Genomic DNA, 4,753 nt, shown 5'->3' with positions numbered 1-4,753 from the left:
CGGGTCGGGGAGGGGCGGTAAGGGAAGGGACATGTGTCTGTGTGTGTGGAGGGGTGCTCCTTCGCTCCTGCTTTCCTGGGCTGGTGGGTTCCCTTTGTGGCCACCCGGGGCGACGTCTTAGGCAGTCGTGGTTCCTGAGATCTGTGTCCTCTTTGCAGAAGGTACTGTTGGGCTGGGTTTTCGATGGGCACCTCGCGAGCCGATGGGCAAGTCTGAATTTTCAGGAATGTGCTGTTGGGGGCTGCGGTGGCAGGGCCTCCGGGTTTTGGTCTATTTTGGGCCTTTCTGCTGTCGAGAGCTTCGGAGGCCTGATGCCTTTGCTGGATGCCCGTGCTGCTCAATTTGAAAACGAGAGTGTTTCGAAAATGCTGGGGCAAGTGAACATTTTTAAAAGTCCCTCTCCTCAGGACCAAGCTCTTCGCTAATAATTTTTAAAAACGCGTTTAGGGTCATGAGTTAATCTCCACTGTGAATCTTTGCCGGCAGACGTCAGGGTTTCTATTTTTCCTCAACCCCCAGTGGTTTCTGCTTAACTGGTGTTGGGTTACCGTCAGGAGAGCCCATCTTCCCCTTTCATGTTGCCAACTCTGTTGAGTAGAAACGTCAATTTCAGCGTTCTCTTTTAAACTGCAGATTAAGCATGTGTGATGTTGGGGGAAGGGTAATGGAAGTTCATGGCTGAAGGTTTCAATGTGATGCCGCCTTCCTGGAGCTCTGTCTCAGGGAAGGTGTCGTATCTGGCACCCCGTTAGCAGGCATTTCTTTGAATGAAGAAGATTCACAGGTCTCAATGGCCCCACAGCGGGGCAGAAGGGGGCTATGCTTTGACGTGGAGCTCCCTCCCAGGAGAGGAGAAGACCTCACCAGCTACAGGCCTCTAGGCTGCTGCCTTCCTGCAGCTTTCCCGTGGAGGAGGCCAGGAGTGGGGAGCCCAGGCAGTCCCAGTCAGCTGCCCAGCCTGGCCTCAACCCGCAGGTGCGGCAGTCTTGACTTTTATCCCGTAGGGCCTGGAAAACGAGGCTGTTACTTTCACTTTGCGGTTGTTCAAAAAGATGCCGCCTCATTCAGTGCACCAGCTCATGGAGGCTGAGCGACCCACGAGGGCTTCTGGAGTCCAATAATGATGGTGGTCCCCTTGGGCGCTGTGTCCGTTGCTGACCTACGTTGTATTCTCCCGTGTCTGGGTACCATGTCCAGTGTGTACCATGGGAACAGAAAACAGAGGGGGTCTATGTCCGATTAGGCTATGGGTGAGCTCTAGAAAATAACAGTGAGGAGGAGAGAAAGAAAAGGAAAAGGCGGAGGAGAGGGAGAAGGAGGAGGAAGAAAAGAAGGAGAAGAATGGCAAAGGAGAAGGCCCAGAGGCCAAGGGGTGGAGGAGGGAGGAGGAAGAAGGAGGAAGCGGAGGAGAGGGAGTTTCTGGTCCCCTGGCTTTTGAAGGGCTGCATGTTACCAATCAACAGATAATTGCTGTCACCTGCCTCCAGGTCTCATCACCTTGAATGTGCTGTTTGGGCTCTGTGACCTTGGGTGAGTCCTCTCCCCAGTTGGAACTCAGTTTCTCCTAAAACCTGAGGGGGGCCGGGCGCGGTGGCTCACGCCTGTAATCCCAGCACTTTGGGAGGCCAAGGCAGGCGGATCACCTGAGGTCAGGAGTTCGAGACCAGCCTCACCAACATGGAGAAACCCCATCTGTACTAAAAATACAATATTAGCCGGGTGTGGTGGCGCATGCCTGTAGTCCCAGCTACTCAGGAGGCTAAGGCACGAGAATCGTTTGAACCTGGGAGGCGGAGGTTGCGGTGAGCTGAGGTCGTGCCATTGCACTCCAGCCTGGGCAACAAGAGTGAAACTTCGTCTCAAAATAATAATAATAATAATAATTAATAAACAAAATCCACCGTATTACCCCACCATGAAGACCTTAAGGAAAGATTAAACCTCAGCTCTAGCTTGAATGGGGCAACAAAAATAAATTGCATTCTATTTTATTTTTATTTCGAGACAAGGGCTGGCTTCATCACCCGGGCTGGAGTGCAGGGGCACAGTCTTGGCTCACTGCAACCTCTGCCTCCCGGTTTAAGCCATCCTCCCATCTCAGCCTCCTGAGTAGCCAGGACTACAGGAGAGCAACACTATGCCTCGTTAAGTTTTGTACTTTTTGTAGAGATGGGGAGTCACCATGTTGCCCACGCTGGTCTCGAACTTGTGAGCTCAAGTGATTCACCCTCCTCAACCTCCCAAAGAGTGTGGATTACAGGTGTGGAACCACTGCACCTGGCAGAAAATAAACTTTGTTACACAAACAAGGGCTTTGGACACCAAGGTAGATTTCTTTCTCTAACATACACACACGTGCATTCACACACACACACACACACACACACACACACACACACATTCAGTGTGAAGGATCCAGAGACACCATTATCTTCATCTGAATCTCCCCTCTCCCAGGTCATGACTCACCCAGCTTCTTAATTTTCCCTGTCTGCTCCATTTTTCACGTGTTTCTCCCTGATGCTGATTTACTTGTAAGAATTGCAGTGTCTGGCAACAGAGGAAAGATCCTCAGGAATTGGCAAAGTGACTTTACCACGTGGCCAGTGCTCATGTGTAGGGTAGCAGGAATTTCAAGGTTCGGGGTCTCAAGTGAATTTTTCTCTGCCCGTAAAAGACTGAATGCATTTTCAGCTGTTTCTTGGGTACCAGCTGGAGTTTGAGTTTCAATTTGAGTTAATCCAGGGCAGCTGGATTAATTGTTGTGTGGAGGAGAGATGGTAGCTTGATGGGATTAAATGTCTCACTCATGCTTAATATTCCCGTGAGCTTGGGCGTGAGTTCTTAGCCCCATTTTAGAAGCCAGGAAGTAAGATTTGGAGTCTGGAGTGACCCCAAGTTATGCAAGGTGAAATAAAAGCAGGACTCAATATCTTTGTGCTAGAGACTAGACTGTTCAACCTAATGGAATAAACAACATCTGTTGAGATAATAAATTGTATTCACAGGGACAGATAAGAAAGCTTTTTCACATTCGTTACTAATTTAATCCACTGACGATCAAGGCAGGGGAGTGATACAGTCCCACTTTTATAGAGGAGGAAACTGGGCATCAGAGAGGTTTAGTGACTTGCTTTTCTGCCAACAGTGGATGGCTCATTTTCTCAGTTCTTCGTCTGTTACATCTAGTTATTATTCGAAGCAAAGATGATGTTGCCCCCTTTTTCTCTTGATGCTCCTTCCCATTTGTCATGATTCTTCCGGACCAGGGTTCTAGACCAGTGTCGGCGTAGATGCTGTTGATATTTGGGTTGCATATATGGACCTGTCACGTGCTTTGAAAAACTGTTAGCAGCATCCCCACCCTTGACCCAGCAAATGCCAGCAGCCCTCCTCTCCAGTTGTGACAACCCCAGATGTCTCTAAGATATTGCCAAAAATGTCCGTTGGCAAGCATCGTCGCCACTTGGTGAGAACTATGGGTCTAGTCCAGTCCTGTCCAACAGAACTTTCTGCGATGATAGAAATCCTCCATGTCTGTGCTCTATAATATGGTAGCCATGAGCCGTGTGGCTCATACAACTGAGATGCTAAATTTTTGATTTAATTTAGTTAGAATTAATGTAAATGTAACAAGCCACATGTGGCTAGTGGCTACTGTATTAGTGCAGCTGTAGGTGGCAACACGGTTGTGGATAGAAAATTAGCCATTTGATGGAGCACTCAATTCCCAAGATCAGTCAGGGGAGCCCGCCACCAAAAGTCTAACCAGCTTCTTGCTTCATGGGGGCAGGGAAACACGAGGCTGGAAATGGCAAATACTTGGCACAGATGCCATCCCTAGCCATTCCTACATCCATGGCAGGCATTGCTAGTCGATCACAGCATGCTGTCTTGTTCAGCCCAGGCACAGCTCAGAATGTTCCTCAATGCAACACTCTGGGCGGCCCCCCACTACAGATCAGCTGGTGCTGTTGAGTGAAAGAAACATTATTGGACATCCTGGCACTCGGCCATGAGGCCCATCTGTGAGGCCCAGCATCTCGTCAGCCTGTAAGAGTGGCAGGATGACTCACCGGGTGGCCAGAGTAGGTGGCCAGCCTAGGCCAGAGGAGCAACCATGATATAGAGACGGGAGAGCCAGTGGGCTGGAGGAGCTGAGATTTTTCTTTCTAATTTCGTAAAGAAACACCCACTGCATGATTTAGCAATGGAGGCTGGCAGGCTGGGGGTGGGGCTACCGGCTGGTCAGCCACTGATATGCAAAGCATTTGAAGATTTTAATCCGTCTGGGACTGAATCTGAGTCAACTGGGGACATAGCTGCTGCAAAGGACATAGTAATAAAGCCAGTGATGGCTCACAGGCCTACAGAGCATCTAGCACTCAAACCGCTCCGTGAAGTGGGCAAGAAAAACCAGCGTCCGCATTTGACAGATGGAGGAGTTTGCCGAGCTGAGAGGTCTGACAACAGGCACAGCCAGGCCACACTTAGATCTAAGACTTCCAGGGCTGTCGTGGGCCTGTGGAAGTGCAGGAAGCCTGCTGCGTAGACCCTGGGCAACCCTTTGCAGAGCGAGTTTAGAAAACTCCCAGGAGCCGGGCGCGGTGGCTCAAGCCTGTAATCCCAGCACTTTGGGTGGCCGAGGCGGGTGGATCACGAGGTCAAGAGATCGAGACCATCCTGGTCAACATGGTGAAACCCCGTCTCTACTAAAAAACTACAAAAAATTAGCTGGGCATGGTGGCGCGTG

At 50.2% G+C, this 4,753-nt stretch overlaps 1 protein-coding gene across 2 annotated transcripts in view; it reads left to right on the top strand.

Annotated features, from left to right (window-relative positions):
* MYO18B (myosin XVIIIB) overlaps positions 1 to 4,753 on the top strand; it is a 285,741-nt gene continuing 280,988 nt past the window's right edge. For both annotated transcript variants that reach the window (XM_017498142.2, XM_017498140.2), the window contains exon 1: positions 1 to 161. The gene's annotated coding sequence lies outside the window, so the exon portion shown is untranslated. The remainder of the gene's footprint in view (positions 162 to 4,753) is intronic.

This window comes from Cebus imitator, unplaced genomic scaffold (assembly GCF_001604975.1).
Source record: "Cebus imitator isolate Cc_AM_T3 unplaced genomic scaffold, Cebus_imitator-1.0 Scaffold237, whole genome shotgun sequence".
NCBI lineage: Eukaryota > Metazoa > Chordata > Mammalia > Primates > Cebidae > Cebus > Cebus imitator.
Note: the sequence above shows the minus strand (reverse complement) of the source record. Positions and strands in the feature narration are given on the sequence as shown.